The 19,903-nt window shown below is 40.7% G+C and overlaps 3 non-coding genes across 3 annotated transcripts; 1 reads left to right on the top strand and 2 right to left on the bottom strand.

Moving 5' to 3' along the window:
* Positions 1-1,078: 1,078 nt before the first annotated feature.
* trnal-aag (transfer RNA leucine (anticodon AAG)) lies at positions 1,079-1,160 on the bottom strand. The gene has a single exon. It is a non-coding gene; the product is annotated as a tRNA-Leu (tRNA).
* A 6,944-nt stretch (positions 1,161-8,104) lies between these two features.
* LOC116675510 (U5 spliceosomal RNA) lies at positions 8,105-8,220 on the bottom strand. Its single transcript, XR_004328431.1, has one exon. It is a non-coding gene; the product is annotated as a U5 spliceosomal RNA (small nuclear RNA).
* Positions 8,221-8,568: 348 nt separating this feature from the next.
* trnam-cau (transfer RNA methionine (anticodon CAU)) lies at positions 8,569-8,640 on the top strand. Its single transcript has one exon. It is a non-coding gene; the product is annotated as a tRNA-Met (tRNA).
* Positions 8,641-19,903: the final 11,263 nt, after the last annotated feature.

A 19,903-nucleotide genomic window follows, 5' to 3' on the forward strand; every position in this document is an offset into this window, starting at 1 on the left:
ACACACAATAAAAGAGAATATAACAAAATACCACTGCACACTCAAACATTAATCACATGCAGGGAATAATAAAAGGCAACACGTCAAACCACAAAAGTAAGCAATAAGGGGTCTCTAAAGCTATCGTTCAGCCTGTAACCAGCCCTAAGATTGGGCCACGCCCGTCAGCTATATTGCACTTTACCCTTTCACGACGACAATATATCAAAAGAACAAAACAGACCAAACTAAACAAAGAAAACAAATTATAGAAATAAATGCCCGTTACTTTAAATGAGTGTGGGAAAAAACAATGACAGACAATATTGCACTTGCAGTCCTATAAAAAAAACACAGGTTAAAACAATATTAAACCCCTTTTCAGAAAATGTAAAACAATACATTTTTTAAAATGATCGGACAGTCTGCCGTACCTTCAAGTCATTTAGGTTTTATTCAGACCCGCAGCATGATTTTAATGTCGTTATGACCGTTACTAGAAAAAAGGAAAAACAATACACTGAACATTTCTGTTACAAGTTTGATAAATTTCACGGTACAAAAATTACAATCAGTACCTCTGCTCCAAGATTAAGCTCATCCAAACATCTGAAATGTTTGGCCTGCACGCGTCTCATACTGAACTGCGAGCCGAGAGAGAGAACGCGCATTACCTGTGTCCCTAAATAACCTCCGCCCTTCACAGGGCCATGACGTCACACCCATTACACAAGCAGTTGACCTGAGTTTGATTCCCAGCCATCGCAGTAGCTTTCTTTGAGTGATTTTTTTTTTACAAGTCAGCAAAAAGGTTACTTTCCCAACCTGGTTTGATAAAACATTAGATCTCTTTGGGATCTGCTGCATTATGGCCAAAATGAAAGATCAATATGGAGGTCACGATTAATTATCACAAGTATTTGTTGATTTTCTACCGCAAAGTGCTGGAAAGGAAGGTTTCACCATTCATTGAACCTCAGGTTAACAAGCTCAGCAAGGTGATTGATGGATGATTCTAGTTACTTCACCAAGTTCAGCCCAAATGACACAGCTCTAAGTCATCACATTGTTCGGCTTCCAACTATGTACTATATGCAAATGGCAGTGATGGGATTTGAACCCACGCCTCCAGAGAGACTGGAGCCTTAATCCAGCGCCTTAGACCACTCGGCCACACTACCTGCAAGTATCAGTTCTCCACATCGTGACAAACACCGGCATCGTAACTAATGGTATGCTTGTTAATGGTATTGGAAAAAAAACCTTTGCAAAGAAAAAGCCAATAACTCATTAAAAACTGCTAATACTTTATTAAAAAATGTTATCACACTTTGTCATTTTTCTCTGTCATTGATGATTATTAGAATATTGTAACCAGCATTAAGTGAGGAGGTTTAGGTCTGTGTGAATATGGGCTGAGCATTTACCTGGGCTGAGCTTGTGAACATCTTCTTTTGCATATTCACTGTAAAGAGCCATTACTCCTCCAACTGCCAACTATTGTTCCAGAGACAATAGGATATACAGTTTTAGATTGCAAGGTAACTGTCCAAGACCAAAGACTTCACTGAAATACCTCAAGTGATCAAAACAGTTTGTCAAAATTTGCAGCACAGTTCTAAAACCACTCTTTAAAATATGTTCATGTACCATTCAAAAACAAAAGTACAATCATGAAACACATACTACTACTTAGATATTGCAGCCATCCTGGTTACAGCCACGGGGGGATCTGCATGTGCTTTCTTACCAGGAGGTTTCTGGAGGTCCAAATGGGATCTTTGATGGCGGCAAAGTGTATAGCTGTAAATCTGCTCCTTAAAAACAATAACAGGTCCGGCACTCCTTTCCCTCTTTTCTCTTTTGGCTTCTTCATCACTCTTTTTTGCACTCGTTCACACTTGGACCTCTACAGGAAATAAAAGATGGCTCGTTCCAGGTCTAAAATCACTTAAAAAAAGAGCTGATGAGTAAATCAAAGCTAAAATCACTGCCTTTTTTAAAACTCCAATGTGAATAGTCAACGTGTGAGCAACCAGGGGCCTGTTGCACGAAAGTAGAATAAAGATATCCAGGATAAGTGAAAAAGCGCAGCTTGACTTAGTGTGATCCGCTCATTGCGGCTTAATCGGTTGCACGTTAGCCGAGACAGGATGAACAGGTGGAGCTATGTCAAGCCAGGTGTAGATAGCTGGGATAAGTGCACGTTCACAGCTTTCTTAAATAGATCATGGTATCGATTCACAACGCGAGAACATGTTTTACAAGCATATGCACAAATCTCTATAAGCTATATCTAATTCTTTGTATAATTAATGTTCATACAGAACAATCAGAAAGGGACAACAACTAGAAAAAGAAGTAAGTGACTTCAATACACGCTGTGAGCATATGTAAAACAATATACATGTTTTATTCTAAGTGACCGCACCAAAATAAAAAGATTAAGAAGCATTGTGGTGTTCCCAGTGTGATGAACGTAAACTACACTACATACGTCTTGTATCTAGGCACGTTATTGGTCCAGGGATGTGAGACTAATTGAGAAGGTTATGAAACCAATGTAAGCTATAATAAAAAACATTAGGCCTACATATTAAGGAGTAACATAAACTGTCCTTTATTAGAGAAGGATAAGCTACAAGAAAATGAAATCATGAATGTATTGGTCTCTGACCAGTCTGCCATTATTATCATCTGGGAATATCACTACATTAATATCGTCACACTTAATCTTCGGAGCGCGTCCTGTATAAACTTGAAGCTGAGACCTGCTGCGCTGGACGCTGCGCTGCTCATCTCTACTTTTACAGAGAGAGTGGACACTAACGCAACTTGGAGGTCTGCCGGCGGGCAGCGGCCACCGACCAGCGGCCACCAACCAGCGGCCGCACACCAGGCAGCCTTAAAACAGTACCATCCCAGCGGGAAAAGTCCCACTCCGCATCAGGGTGCCAGTGCAACCATTTCTAACCATCTAAACAACTGTAGTAGGGTTTAAATCAAACTTGCGACAACAATAGTGACAAGTAGGCTAAGGCATGTTAATAAAAATAAAGCAGAACACATGCAGAAGACAACGGAATAACTGTCAAACACGTTTATTTCGGATCAGACGGCAGCTGATTTGACACATGAGACTCCAGGATTAATCTTAGCCTGGCTGTTAGCCTGCTCTAGACCAGGCTAGCCACAAAAAATAAATCTCCATGGTTACTTGGCTGGGCTTAATTCAATCTGGTTTTGTGCAACCGAGTCCAAGCTAAATTCATCCAGGATAACTTAAATATCCCGGCTTAACCCCTTATCCTAGTTTTGTGCAACAGGCCCCTGGTTTTCACCCAGGTGGCCGGGGTTCAACTCCCGGTATGGGAATCGGCAAAAGGTCTGCAGCAAGATCAGTAAGATCTGTGGTATTGGTCTTGTATTAAATCAGAGCAGAAGTAACGCATGTACTAATCGTCATTAATGGAGAAAAATAGGAATAACCCCAGATTTATTTTCAGCATTGTAGCCAGGCTGACGGAAGGTTACAGCTCTGTTGAGTCAAGTATTCCCAGAGCGCTTAGAAGTGACAACTTTATGAGCTTCTTCAATGATAAAATTATAACTATTAGAAGCAAAATCCACCAAGACCTGCCTTTAAATGACATTGATTTATCTCTAAATTCACTTGATCTTTAGCAATTAAATTCAATTATTTCTTCATCTAAACCATCGACCTGCCTCTTAGACCCCATCCCGACTAGATCAGATCGATCTCAGTTGGTACATGTTAACGATGAATCCTCCATGCACGCCAAAGTTAGTCATGGAGTCCCACAAGGATCTGTGCTCGGTCAAATCCTGTTCACTTTATATATGCTTTCTTTAGGCAATATGATCAGGAAACACTCCATAGACTTTCATTGTTATGCAGATGATACTCAATTATATCTATCGATCAAGCCGGATGAAACTAATCAGTTAGCTAAACTTCAAATGTGCCTTCAGGATATTAAAACCTGGATGACCTGTAATTTTCTAAGGTTAAATTCAGATTAAACTGAAGTTATTGTTCTGGGCCCCAAGCATTATCCAAAGAGATAGATACCCTCAATGGCATTACCCTGGCCTCCAGCACCACTGTGAGGAATCTTGGAGTTATCTTTGATCAGGACATGTCGTTTAATTGTCACATAAAGCAAATTTGCAATAGTGCAAAAGAATAGGAGAATTAAATGTGGAGTCTTAAACATCAGATCTCTCTCTTCTAAAGGTGTAATAGTAAATTTATCAATATCAGATTCTAATATTGTTTTTTACTGAAACCTGGCTGGGTGATGGAGAATATCAGTGATCACGCGGTGGAACCGGGGTATTGAAGTCCCGTCCATGCAACCGATGGATATGATCAAAACCTGTATACAGCCCAACCACTTACCAATCACATCACTGGAAAGTCAGCAATACTACAGGGTTTTGACAGGGTAGTGGATGTTGATTCGTCAAAATGGACAGTAATCTGCCAGAACATGACTTGCCACTTTTCATGGGCTGTCAACAACTTTTCCAGCAGTTATATTATGATTCATCTCACCATGGAAATCAGGTTGAGGGTCATAATCTCTTGATTCATCACCCTTTCAGAGAGTCTAACATTGTGTCACTAGCAAAATTAAACTAGCAGAGGATGGTTTCGATCCATCGATCTCTGGGTTATGGGCCCAGCACGCTTCCGCTGCGCCACTCTGCTGAGAATAACCCCAGATTAGACTCAAACTCACAATCCCTGGTTTAGGAGGCCAGTGCCTTATCCCTTAGGGCACTGGGGCTTTACGTCACCCAAGTTCACCAGTTCAGGAGAAATACATATACAGTTCTGGAGACATAATGAAACAGTAACCTTGACCTTTGACCTCCAAAATTGAATTCAGTTCATCCGCGACTCCAAGTGCTTCCCTCTAGGGGTTCAGAGATATTGCATTCACAAGAATTGGATGGACGGATGAGGGCACAGTCACCTTGACATTGAACCTTTGACCTCCAAAATCTCATCAATTGATCTGCGAATTCATGTAAATGTTTTTGCAAAATTTGAAGAAATTCCCTCCAGGGGTCCTGTGTTATCACATTCACAAGAATGGGAAATGCGTACGTATGTAGAGATGGTCAGACAAACCAAAAGCATAATACTTCTAGCTACAGCTGGCGCCTAGACATAACAAGAGACAGAAAAAGAGGTGGGGGAGACAGAGTTAAGCCATGTGAAAATAGAGAACTACAGACAAAAGATGTGAAATAGTGCCAAGTGTGAACAGAATAATTTGAAAAAAAACCCTTTCTTCAAGAAATCTTTATTGTGCTCACACAGGCCCTCATTTATGAAATGTCCTTACGACCTAAAACAGGCGTAGGACGGGCATACGCCGATTCCTACGCAAAGTTTGGCATTTATCAATTTGAACGTGAGCGTAGGCTGCAAAAAAATCTCACGTCTTGTCTGACCTTGTGTATGCAAGTTTACGCAGACACCGTCATTACATTTAAGAGACTTAAAACTCTCCTCTTTGATAAAGCTTATAGTTAGGAAGTGAGGAGTCGCAGCGTTCACCTAGACCGGCGGGGGAGTGTGTATAGCCGCAAACATGGCACCCCTTCAGTTAATTAATTAAACAGATTAATTTACAATATAATCAATAATATAATAAAACTAGAGAAAGGCAGTGCCGTACAGCCTGACCAGGCTCCTCTCTTTACCCTGTCTCTCTTAGTTACACTGTAATAGTTTTAGACTGCCGGGGCACTTCCTTTGACACACTGAGCTCCTCTCTCCTTTATCTTTCTGTTTGTGTGTATCTATTAGAGGATGGATACCCGACCCGAGCCCGACGGGACCCGACGGTACCCGACGGGCCGGGCCGGGTTCGAACAGATTTTTAGAAAGGATGCTCGGGTTCGGGTCGGGCTCGGTCACATCAGCGCGATAAGGCATTGAACATTTTGAATTTAAAACAGCTGCCTGACTACCTGATAGGGCTATGTTAATTGAATTTCAATTGGCTATGATTGGGCCTCTTGTGCGCGCCTGTGTTAATGGCGGTTGTTGCCCCGTGTGCATTGATGCGCTCATCTGTTGACATTTCCAAATGCCTTCCTACAATTGCTTAATAAAAGTGGGCTTTCCACACAAACAAACGTACATGTGTCATTAGTATGAGAAACAAATGCGATTTTAACTGTGTTGGGCTAGGGTCGGGCTCGGACATAAATATCTTAATGCCTGTCGGGCTTGGGTCGGGTTCGGTTACTGCTCTTTCGGACGCGGGCCGGGCTCGGACAGAAAAATCCGGCCCGATCCGCACTCTAGTATCTATGCCCCAGAAATGCTTGTTACTAACCTAGCTCTGGCTACTCATTCCCCAAAGTCCTTATTTTCTTTTTCCCCCAGCATGTTTCCTTGGATCATGGAGAATCCAAAATCATGCTTGCAGCTGTCGCCGTGGTCCTGGTACACATCAGCCGATGCTTTGTTACATTCTGCTACGCTCTGCTGTGCAGTGTCCTGCTATGCCATTAACTACTACAAACTATTATTTCTAGTCACTGTTCCAATATCTTTTACTGTGACTGTTATTGTCACTCTCCATTTTAAACCCAACCGGCCGTTTATCAGAGGTTTCTTCCTAAAAGGGATTTTTTTCCTCACCACTGTTGCACTGTGGCTTGTTCTGGAGGAAACTACTAGAACTGTTGGGTCCTTGTTAATTATTGAATGTGGTCTAGACCTACTCCAACTGTAAAGTGTCTCGAGATAACTCTTGATACTAAGTTGATATTATAAATAAAATTGAATAAAATTGAGTCAGTAAGGACTTGGGGTGCAGCATGTAACAGGAGAAGGACAAGTCATCAGTTGGGCCTGTGCCTCGAGGAATGTGAGTATTAACATGACTGGGAGGGGAGGATTCATTTAGACTAACATATTCTCCATCACCTAGCCAGGTTTCAGTAAGACATAATAAATCAATGTTATAATATGACATTAATTAATTTACTAGTACACTTTTAGAAGAAATAGATTTGATAAGAGTCCAGAAGAGAGAGATCTGATGTTTAAGAGTCCACATTTAATTCTCCTATTCTTTCGCACTATTGCACTTGTGCAATTCATGTTGCACCAAACAGTTAAGGGCTCGCCAAAAGCCAGCCCACGCACTGGACTCATTGGATCCTGCTACTGCACAACTGAAATGAGAGAGCGACAATTTCTTAAAACATAGGCAAGGCAAGGCAAGGCAAGGCAGCTTTATTTGTATAGCACATTTCAGCAACAGGGAAATTCAAAGTGCTTTACACAAAATCAGTTAAACAGATAAAACACAAGTACAAACAGTTAAAAATCATAAGCATTAAAAACCGGTAAAACACATGAATAGACAGTTAAAAACAAATAGAAACATAAAACACAAGAATAAAAGTTACAGTGCAGCATAAGAAATTTAAAGAAATGAGCTGTCACATACACTTACACTTCTTAATGCTCAAGGTGAAAACATTTTAAAAAGGTCTGGATAAAAGCATAGGTTGGTGGCAGGGTAAAAGATCCAGGTACTTTAAGATCAGAGGGTAAGATCATCAATCTTCTGAGGTAGGATCCCATCCAGAACCGTGCCATGGCGGCTGTTATGTGTATAGCTGTAAATCACTCATCACTCTTCTTTGCACTCTTCCCCACATGGACTTCCACAGGAAATAAAAGAGTGCTCGTTCCAGGCCTAAAATCTCTTTTCTGGGTGGGATAAAAACAGAGCTGATGAGTAAAAGCAAAGGTAAAATCACTGTCGTGATGATTAAAACCTTTCCTTCTAGTGTTAGTCTACTAAATTGCCAGTCCCCTAGTCTCTCCAGTCCCCTAACTTTCCCTAGCATGTCTGGCCAATTTGTTTTCCCACCCCCCTCCCAATCAAATTTTACCCAGAGTATTTTTTGGTCGGTCCGAGTCACAGTCAGGGGGAGTCTTGTCGTCTCAGTCGCTGTCCAAGGCCCATGAAAATAGGCAAGAGTCTTGCTTCTATTATTTATCAGCTGTTAAGAATCTTAGTCTAGTAAAGGACAGCATATTTGTTTTTCACAAGTACTAAAGGCTCGGCCAAACAGCAAAGCCCACCAAAAATAGTTTCAACTCATCGGCGTTCCCCTCCAAGGAAGTCTTTAGTAAATGGTGAAAGACTTGTGCGTTATGAAGAGAAACCAGAGTGAGTACAGCCGTCTGATCGAGAGCAGCAGAAAACCCTAGTAGACCCAGTCCAAACCATCACGGTAAGCCTCACTGGGAGTCCAAACTAAAAAAATGATAAGAGGCAACTTGGTAGACTCCTTACTGATGTTTATATCTGTACTCACAATGCCCTTTTTTAAAACACCAGCCAATCACAAGTGTTACATGTGAAAAATCAATGTGTGAGTAATCAGGAAGCTCACATAAATGATAGTTGCAAGGTCTACCAAATGTTTAACTTTACAACCCGTGAGATGTTGGTACCTTGGTTACCACCTTTCGTCAAAATGTCAATCAGAGATTTCCCAGCCCCTTAGTCTAAAAACCAGAGCAGAGTGGCGCAGCGGAAGCGTGCTGGGCCCATAACCCAGAGGTCGATGGATCGAAACCATCCTCTGCTAATTCCTATGCTTTGTTTAAGCGTTAAGTATATTTCCAGTCTGTTGATGTTTAACAAAGCAACAGTTGCTGCAAGTGTATGTGTGAAGTGAAATGTCTCCACCTGCTGAAGCGTAAACTTGATGGCATTTCAAGTTTATTTCATACATAAATTAGAAACTACAGTTCTCATACCCGCTGTAACACCCATAAAAACTGGAGTGTAATACAATAAATATACTACAGTGCAATTACATAAATGCAGTAAATTAGAAACTGTAAAACATGTAAGCTTTGCGGAAATCCTGCAAACTGCTACGATGACTGTACAAAGCAGGTTCTTGCCCGTTTTGGATGGAATGATGTCAATTTGCGCTTTTTATCTGTTATACATGACAACCTGGATGCAACAAAGAACCCTTTTCTCCTGTTCTTTACACAACCCAAAGCTTTACAAAACAAAAGATAACTATTACAGAATCCCTCAGTTAAATCATAGTCAGTAAATTTACATGTGTTGACAACACATGCACTGTGTCCAAACCTTTCTGTGTAAAAAAATATCATGTCTCACACATTAGTTCCAAATGAAAACACTAGTTGTCAGAAGTGGGACTTGAACCCACGCCTCCAGTGGAGACTGCGACCTGAACGCAGCGCCTTGGATCGCTCGGCCATCCTGACTAATCCTACAGAAGATTTAGTAAGACCTGTTTAAAAAATTATAATATAGTAAATTAAACATGTCATGATATAATAGGTTCTCAGTCATCCATGTCATAGTTAACAAGGGAAGGTTTCTCAACTGTCAGCCCAAATATATGGGTGTTCATGGAGACATGGAAGAAAGTCACCAGGGTGGCAATGTGCTTGACAATGGCAATACATTGCATGGGATGTGAAGGCAATGTGCAATACAGGCTAAATCTTATGGTGGGAATCAAGATCCACCAATGTTTCTGTCCACAATGTCCGCCTGAATCCAGAAATGTCCCTGCCAGATGGGAAATAGACTGACAATTGGGTCAACATTGTGCAATTATCTTCAAAATGTCCAACTGAGTCCACAAATACACCTGCCAGATGGGAAATAAACTGAAAACTGTCTTCATGGTCTAAACGTGTCAAATATTGCTGTATAATGCCCACATTGAGTCCAGATGTGTCAGTTTTGGTTCCTGATCCATGCTATTACCTCAAAAGTTCACAACTAGGCCGAGGGCAACTGGACTTGGTAAAATGTCCTCTGCAGAAGTTTAGTCTCTCATCCAAGAGACTTCTTTAGTTGTTTTTTACACAGAAAGGGTTGGGACAGTGTCCACTCCCCCACCCATATCTGACAATTGAAAGCTGTGGGGAAAGGGGGGTTCCAAAGCTAATAGACCATTCAACAAGCAGTTCTGATGCACTATACTGGCCCATTCAGGATGAGCACTGTATACTCTGACTGCAGCAACACAAGTTCAATTTTCAGTGATCTTTAATTTTTATGGTGATTACGAGACTGAATGCAAAGTGTGTATCCCCCATGTAACTCAAAGCCTATCACTTCCAGTCAGTACTGTCAAATTTGGAGCTCCTTCAAGTTACATTAACGACCAGGTGACTCCTCAACATGCGCCCACCAACATACTGTTTTCAGTCTAAATGGCCAAGGACATTAAACCTGTAAGCTCACTTTAAACTAGATGTGGAAAGTTGAAAGGTTGATCTTTTTCACCTGTGCTGTTGCTTAAAAACAGGTTCCACCGAGATTTGAACTCAGATCGCTGGATTTAGAGTCCAGAGTGCTAACCATTACACCATGGAACCCCTGCAAGTGGTGCAAGGTTTGCTAGGCAGTTTCTTTCATAATATCCACCAACAATCACAACAACAATCACAAATTAAAGCTGCAAGCAGCGATGGAGGGCCCTCGCTAACCTGCGCGAGTCGGGGTTACCGGCAGACGCCTCTCCTTGCGACCGCGCATTTGCGCGTCACTCGTACCCTGAAAATTGTCGCCAATGAAAAGGGAACTCCCTGCTGAGTTCATTGATACCTCACACAAGCCTATATGTCATACAGGTCATCATCTGTGAAAGGGGGCGTGGCCGCATCATAAGGGGGCGTGTCAGACATCACTAATAAAAAAGGAAGTCTCTGCTGAGTTCATTGATACCTTACACAAGCCTATACGTCATACAGGTCATTATCTGTGAAAAGGGGCGTGGCCACATCATAGTGGGGTGGGTCAAACATCACCCATAAAAAAGGAAGTCTCTACTGAGTTCATTGATCCCTCACACAAGCCTATACGTCATACAGCTCCTTATCTGTGAAAGGGGGCGTGGCCGCATCATAAAGGGGCGGGTCAAACATCACCAATGAAAAAGGAAGTCTATGCTGAGTTCATTGATACCTCACACAAGCCTATACGTCATACAGCTCCTTATCTGGGAAAGGGGGCGTGGCCGCATCATAGGGGGGCGGGTCAAACATCACCAATAAAAAAGGAAGTCTCTGCTGAGTTCAATGACACCTCACATAAGTATCTATGTTACACGGTTCAAATGTTATGAAAGGGGGCGTGGCCTGAGTGACTGGGCGTGGTCATAATATAGGGGCCGCCTCAGTATCACATGTAGACCACACATTCTAAGTTTCATGTAAATCGGATGATGTTTGTCATATAAGGCATATTTCTTGTTGCCAGATGGTGGCGCTATCTCCAAAAGTCCATATTGGCCTGTAGGTGTCCTCAGGCCTGGACTCTTGGTGTTTGTGGGAAATTTCAAGAAGATAGGACAACGTACACTGTAGTTACAGCCAATTTCATCTTCATTGCTAAACACCCAAAATGGCCGCCATGCCACGCCCACACCGTTTGACGAAAAGTTTTTCTTTTAATAACTTTTCATCGTCAACATCTTAGGATGATACACACCAAGTTTGAAGATGATCGGATGAAATCTCTAGGAGGAGTTCGTTAAAGTATAGCACCTTGTCTTTTAGGCCTACTTCCTGTTGCCACTAGGGGGCGCTATGACTTTGAGCCAATAGCGGCGTGTAGATGTTGTCAGGGGCGGACTCTGATGAATCGTGGAAAGTTTCAAACAAATCGGACAACGTACGCTCAAGTTACACCCACTTCCTGTTTTGGTGGCGAATCGCACAAAATGGCCGCCCCGCCACGGCCACGCCCTATGACGAAAAGTTTTTCTTTTAATAACTTTTCATCGTTAACATGTTAAGATGACACACACCAAGTTTGAAGCTGATCGGACGAAAGCTCTAGGAGGAGTTCGTTAAAGTACGACATGTGGAAACGGCCAAAATCGCACTAATTTCGCACATTCAAAACAAAATGGCGGACTTCCTGTTGGGTTTAGGGGGGGGCTACAATGGAGTTTTATGTCCGCCCTGCCATGATACATATGTGTACCAAGTTTCGTGACTCTACGTTAAACGTAGTGCAGGGGCTGAATTTTCGTAATATTGTAGGTGGCGCTAGCGAGCCATTTTTGTGCGCCTATTCCCAAAACCATTAAAATATGTAAATTTTCACCAGAATTAATGCGACCGCCAAATTTGGTGAGTTTTTGAATATGATAAGTCCTCCAAAAAGGCAATTCATTTGACGGAAAATAATAATAATAATAATAATAATAATTCCTTCAGTTCCAATAGGGCCTTCGCCGCCTGTCGGCGCTCGGGCCCTAAAAAGATGAAAAAGCAACAATTACTTGCCAACTTAAGTCTATTTCCAGTCTGTTGATGTTTAACAAAGCATCTGTTGCTGATGTGAAATGTCTCCACCTGCTGAAGAGTAAACTTAATGTCAAGTTTATTTCATCTGAATAAATGGAAACTACAGTGCTCATACCCGCCATAACACCCATAAAACTGTAGCGTAATACTATAAATATACTACACTACAGTACAAGTACATATATGCAGTAAAACAGAGACTGTAAAACATGTACATTTAAAGTGCTTGTAGTGCTGTCTGATAGTCTGAGGTATAAAAGAGAGAGCAGACCGCTTAGTTTGTGTAACAGGAGGTCTTAGTCTACCACTACGTTCTATAACCCTACCAGTCAGATTACCACAGGAGGTAATATCTTCTGCAGCTCTTTTAAAGACTCTACCATAATACCTGCTGGAGATGCCAGGTCCTCATACATGTAAAGCATGAGCTCTACCACTGAGCTACATCCCCTGAAGATTTTCAGATTTTTAAAACCTTTTTCTGAGATAGACTTAGACTTATCTTCATTAATGCTTTTGGGATGACTCCCGCAAGGAAATTGAAATATCACTGAATAAAAGAAGAAACCTGGGTAAAACATGTAATGTTAATGTTGTATATGGCTTCAAAACCTGTAAATGGAACTGCTGTGGCTGGAAATCAAACCTGGGATAAATGATTCCACTGCTACAATATATATCATAGTCGAAAGATAACACACCTGTTGCCTTTCTGCTGCTTTCTGCTCTGTTCATAAACTTTTCAATTGGTTGGTAGTAGTTACCAGACACGGGCAAAGTGCAAATTGTAGTGCACTGCCTGTGTCTGTGGATCCTCATGGAGGAAGCTTGTAACATTGATATGCTCCATTATTTGTGCCATAACAGAGATCTAAGTTTCATCAAATCCAGTTGGGCGAGTAACCTTTCTGGCTAATCTTGACAAATAAAGCAAGTAACCACACAATGAAAAATAGCTGGGAATTGAACCCAGGTCAACTGCTTGGAAGGCAGCTATGCTTACCACTATACCACCATCACTGGACAATGTTCACTGAAAATCTTGTAACACATCTGGGCATTGAGACTCAGAATGTGCTCTATCACTGAGCCACAGCCCCTGAAGATTTTCAGATTTTTTTGACTTTTTGGTGAGATCACTGAATGAGAGAAGAAACCTGGGTGGAATATGTAATGTTAATGTTATATATGGCTTCAAAACCTTGTGGTTGCTGGAAATCAAACCATGCCAAAATTCTTGCACTGCTATGGTATAAATCATAGTTAAAAACTAACACCACTAAAAGGAAGTTATTGCGATGGCTGAGACTCCAACATCGGTCAACTGCTTGGAAGGTAGCTATGCTGACAACCAAACCACCATCACTGGGCAATGTACTGCTCACTGCCAATCTTGCAACACATCTGGACATTAAGACTGACTTTTGCATTAATCACCATGAACACAAGGAGATTGCCTTAGCTACATCCCCTGATCATTTTCAGATTTTTTAATTTTTTCTGAGATCATTGAATAAGAGAAGAACCCTGGGTAAAATATGTAATATTTATGTTGTATATGGTTTCAAAACATGTTGTTCTGAAACAGAAACTTATTCTTTTATCTATCAAGTCAAGACCATTCCCTGACCAGGAATTGAACCCTGGCCGCAGCGGTGAGAGCGCCGAATCCTAGCCACTAGACCATCAGGGAGTCACATCTGTAGACTTTATCTTTGTAAATGTGAGTTTCATTTTCACTTACTGGAATGACTCATATTGTTTTAGGCGAGGAATGGTGCCTGGCTAGAGCTTCAGATCCCGACTGCTTGACACTGGACTTTAATCTGCCCCAGTGGGCGCTGTAGATCACTGCCTGATGAAGCCAAAAGAACCACATCATCTGCAAAGAGCATAAGAGAAATTCGAAGGTGCACAGACTTTCTTCCACCTCCTGCTGCGCCTTGAGACGTGTTGTTCATGTCCAGGAGTTGTGCTCCTTCAATCGCTTGACAATATTCCCATTCAGGGGTCAGGAGTTCTCCTCCCATGCTGAACACAGCCTGAGCCAAGGCCCGCTTTCCCCTCATGGATAGTCCAACATGTTTGCTGGGACTTTCTCGAGGTCTAAGCTGGTAGAAAAATCTCCCCGTCGGGGAATCAAACCCAGATCTTCCACGTGACAGGTGGAGATACTGTCCATTATACTAACGAGGAATGCCCAAGATCTATCTTTGGCATGTCAATTGATAGGTGGCGCTATTCCAGGATTTATGCCACAGTAAATACATGTAGATATATTTAGGTTTACTACATATTTGCTGTCACTCAAATCCATGACAAAGCATCTGTGACTGAATCCAGTTTAAAATCTCTATGTGTCAAGAATTACCATGTCTAACAGCATTTTAAACATTTAGAGTAAAATATGAATGGTGATTTTCCCCACGAACATGCAAAAAGGGAGTTTCAATCAGTTTCCATAGTGTAATGGTTATCATATTTGCCTCGCACATGAAAGGTCTCCTGTTTGAAACAGGGTGGAAACACATTTCTTTGTTCATGTTGATTTCTCACAGTCAAACTCTGCTGAGTTAAACTCTCAATAACCTACAAATAAAAAATATTCCAGACCTGAAATTGTGGCCAGGCCTACCTATATTTAGGAATATCCTGTCTAAAATTGATGCAGAAATACTAGTCCACGCATTTGTTACTTTAAACTGGATTACTGCAATTCTTTATTGTCAGGCTGCTCGTAAAAGTCCATAAAGACTCTTCAGCTGATCCAGAATGCTGCAGCACGTGTTCTGACAGGAAACAGCAAAAGAGATCACATCTCTCCTGTTTTAGCTTCTCTGCATTGGCTTCCTGTAAAATCTAGAATAGAATTTAAAATCCTTCTTCTCACCTACAAAGCTCTTCATGCTCAGGCACCATCTTATCTTAAAGAGCTCAGAGTACCTTATTACCCCGCCAGAGCACGGCGCTCCCAGAATGCAGGGTTACTTGTGGTTCCTAGAGTCTCCAAAAGTAGAATGAGAGCCAGAGCATTCAGTTATCAGGCTCCTCTCCTGTGGAACCAGGTTCCAGTTTGGGTTCAGGAGGCTGACACCATCTCCACATTTAAGAGTAGGATTAAGACTTTCCTCTTTAATAAGCTTATAGTTAGGGCTGGCTCGGATGAGTCCTGAAGCATCCCTTAGTGTTGCTGCTATAGGCTTAGACTGCCTGGGGACTTCCCATGATGCACTAAGCACTTCTCTCCTCCTCCTTCTCCTTCTCTCCATCTTTATGCAACCTCATCCCATTGATGCATGTTACTAACTCGACTTCTTCCCTTTCCTGGAGTCTTGTGCTCTCTCGCCCCTCACCTCTCTTGACACTCTCCCACCTCCTGCTGCGCCTTGAGACATGTTGTTCATGTGCAGGAGTTGTGCTCTTTCCATCGCTTTACAACACTCCCATTTAAGGTCAGGAGTTCTCCTCCCATGCTGAAAACAGCCTGAGCCAAGGCCCGCTTTCCCCTCATGAGTAGTCCAACATGTTTGCTGGGACTTCCTTGAGGTCTAAGCTGTTAGAAAAATCTCCCCGTCGGGGAATCTAACCCTGACCTTCCGCATGACAGGCGGTGATACTGTCCATTATACTAACGAGGAATGCCCAAGCTCTATTTTTGGCACACCAATCGATAGGTGGCGCTATTCCAGCATTTATGCCACAGTAAATACATGTAGATATATTAAGGTTTCCTATATAATCGCTGTCACTAAAATCTATGACAAAGCATCTGTGACTGAATCCAGTTTAAAATCTTTATGTGTCAAAAAGTAACATGTCTAACAGTATTTTAAGCATTTAAAGTAAAATTTGAATGGTGCATTTGCTCACGAACATGCAAAACAACCTTTTTCATCAGTTTCTGTAGTGTAGTGGTTATCAAATTTGCCTCACACGCGAAATGTCCCCTGTTCGAAACAGTTCATGTTGACTACTCACAATGCCCTTTTTTAAAACACCAGCCAATCACAAGTCTTACATCTGTAGTCAGACATCTGAACCTGGCTTCTCACACCATTCAATGCAAACAGTGTTGATCTTTGTTGGCAAGTGTACAGAAAGCCAGTCAAATCTTAGTTGTAGTCCCAAATGTGGGGCCTCCTGCAGGACCTTTATCCTAAGCCTTCCAGTTTCTATCAATGTAAAATGAAGCAGAGGATAGAACAATTTGGAGGCATAACAGAGAACTAGTTTTACAAAGCTGCCGTAACCCGAATGCAGGCCTTGATCCCGCTACCTGTCACATCCTAAGCAAGCGCTCTACCATTTGAGTTAATTCCCCGTTTCAAAAAATAGTCATAGTATGTTGAAAAAAGTCATAGTATAGTATTTAAAAAAATTCATACAAGTCATAGTATAGTATGACAAAAATTCATAAAATGTCAGTGTAGTATGTCGAAATAATACAATAATATCTTAGTATACTAAGTCAAAAATTCACAAAAAGTCATAAAAAGTCATAGTATGTCAAAAAATTCATAAAAAGTCATAAAAAGTCATAGTATAGTATGTCAATAAATTTAAAAAAAGTCATAGTATAATGTGTCAAACATCCATAAAAGTCATATTATAGTATGAAAAAATATTCATAAAAAGTCATAGTATAGTATTTCTAAATATGTCGTAACAAGTCCAGATTTATAGTTCTTGTTGTAAAACAAGAAGAATCTAAAGTCCTCTGGAGAATGCGGGCATTGATCCCGCTACCTCTCGCACGCTAAGCAAGCGCCCTACCATTTGAGCTAATTCCCCCTTTTCAAGAAAAGACATAGTATGTTGAAAAAAGTCATAGTATAGTATGTCAAAAATTCATAAAAGTCATAGTATAGTATGACAAAAATTCATAAAATATCATAAAAAGTCATAGTATAATATGTCGAAAAATTCATAAGTCATAGTATAGTATGTCCAGAAAATCATAAAACTCATAGTATACTATGTTAAAAATGTATAAAAAGTCATAAAAAGTCATACTATGTCAAAGAATTCTTAAAAAGTTGTAAAAAGTCATAGTCTGCCGAAATATTCATAAAAGTCATTGTTTAGTATGTCGAAAAAAACCACAAAAAGTCATACTGTAGTATGTCGAAATATTTATATAAAAATTCATAGTGTAGTTGTCAAAAACTTCCTAAAAAGTTGTAGTATAGTATGTTGTAACAAGTCCAGATTTATAGTTCTTGGTGTAAAAAAAGAAGAATCTAAAGTCCTCTGGAGAATGCGGGCATTGATCCCACTACCTCTCGCACGCTAAGCAAGCACTCTACCATTTGAGCTAATTCCCCTTTAAAAAAAAAAGTCATAATATGTTGAAAAAATTCATAGTATTGTATTTAAAAAAATTCATACAAGTCATAGTGTAGTATGTCGAAATATTCATAAAAAGTCTTAGTATACTATGTCAAATAATTCATATAAAGTCATAAAAAGTCATAGTATAATGTGTCAAAAATCCATAAAAGTCATATTATAGTATAAAAAAATATTCATAAAATGTCATAAAAAGTCATAGTATAGTATTTCTTAATATGTCGTAACAAGTCCAGATATATAGTTGTTGTTGTAAAACAAGAAGAATCTAAAGTCCTCTGGAGAATGCGGGCATTGATCCCGCTACCTCTCACATGCTAAGCAAGCGCTCTACCATTTGAGCTAATTCCCCCTTTTCAGAAAATAGACATAGTATGTTGAAAAAAGTCATAGTATAGTGTTTAAAAAAATTCATAAAAGTCATTGTTTAGTATAACAAAATATTCACAAAATGTCATAAAATCATAAAAAATGTTGGTTGTCTGTTAAACAACACCTTTTGTTGTTAGCAGGATTCAAACCTGCGCGGGGAGACCCCAATGGATTTCTTGTCCATCGCCTTGTGTACAGTAAGGCTGGGACGCTGTTGACCTCAACTGAGGAGATAATAGGGCAGTGGAAGGAGCCCTTTGAGGAACTCCTAAATCCAGCTGACACATCCACTAAGGTAGAGGCAGAGCTTGAGGATGATGCGAGATTGTCGTCAATTTCGCTGGTGGAAGTCGCTGAGGTAGTTAAAGAACTCCACAGTCTACTCCAAGGTGGTAGAAAGGAGGGTTTAGCTGATCATTGAAGCTCAAGTTTAAGCGTAACAATCTCAGCAAGGAGTCTACCAAGTTGACTCGTATGATTTTGGTTACTTCACCAAGCAATGTCATAAAAGTTCAGCACATATGATACAACACCAAGCCTTAAAGAATGACTTTCGTTGTCTCAATGTCAGTAATAATCATAGAATCACAACTTCCATTCATGTACTTGTGCCAGTGTTCAACCACCTGTTAATGCATTTTCAGCATCAGTTGTGTTTTTTGTTTTTAAAACAAAATTTCATCCCATCACTGCCATTTGCAAATGTCACAAAGCTGGAAGGGTGGTAACGAACTAATACGCTCATTGACTCATCAATGACTCAATGACTCATACACAAAAAACGCAGATATGCCTTCATTAACAATATTGTGTTATATCATAGGTACTGGAAGCCACCCGTCTCCATCAATGTATCTCTCAGCATTTACTTTCAGTCTGTGTTACAAGATTTGCAGTGAGCGTTGTATTGTCCAGCTGAAAGGCAACAGGTGTGTTACTTTTTGACTATGATTTATACCATAGCATCATCAATCATTTTGCCCAGGTTTGATTTCCAGCCACTGCAGTTGCATTTACAGGTTTTGAAGCCATATACACGTTAACATTACATGTTTAACCCAAATTTCTTCTTTTATTCAGTGATATTTCAATTTCCTTGCGGGAGTCATCCCAAAAGCATGCTTTACATGTATGAGGACCTGGCATCTCCAGCAGGTATTATGGTAGAGTCTTTAAAAGAGCTGCTAAAGATATTACCTCCTGTGGTAATCTGACTGGTAGGGTTATAGAACGTAGTGGTAGACTAAGACCTCCTGTCACACAAACTAAGAGGTATGCTCTCTCTTTTATACCTCAGACTATCAGACAGGACAACAAGCACTTTAAATGTACTTGTTTTACAGTTTCTATTTTACTGTATTTATGTACTTGTACTATAGTGTAGTATATTTATTGTATTATGCTCCAGTTTTTATGGGTGTTATGGCAGGTATGAGCACTGTAGTTTCCATTTTTCTGGATGAAATAAATTTGACATGCTGTTGAGTTTACTCTTCAGCAGGTGGAGACATTTCACTTCGGACAAGCAACAGATGCTTTGTTAAACATCAACAGACTGGAAATGCTGATACAGAGCATAGGAATTTGCAGAGGATGGTTTTGAGCTATTGACCTCTAGGTTTTGGGCCCTGCACGCTTCTGCTACGCCACTCTCCTCTGCTGTTCATAGAGTGATAACATTTTTAATAAAGTACTGGGATTTTTCAATTAAGTATTGGCTTTTGACTTGCGAAAGTATTGTTCCACTGACATTAACAAGCATACCGTTAGTCACGGTCACTGTGTGTGTCATGATGCGGAGTGCCGATACATGCA

The sequence above is a fragment of the Etheostoma spectabile genome, unplaced genomic scaffold (genome assembly GCF_008692095.1).
Source record: "Etheostoma spectabile isolate EspeVRDwgs_2016 unplaced genomic scaffold, UIUC_Espe_1.0 scaffold00002014, whole genome shotgun sequence".
NCBI lineage: Eukaryota > Metazoa > Chordata > Actinopteri > Perciformes > Percidae > Etheostoma > Etheostoma spectabile.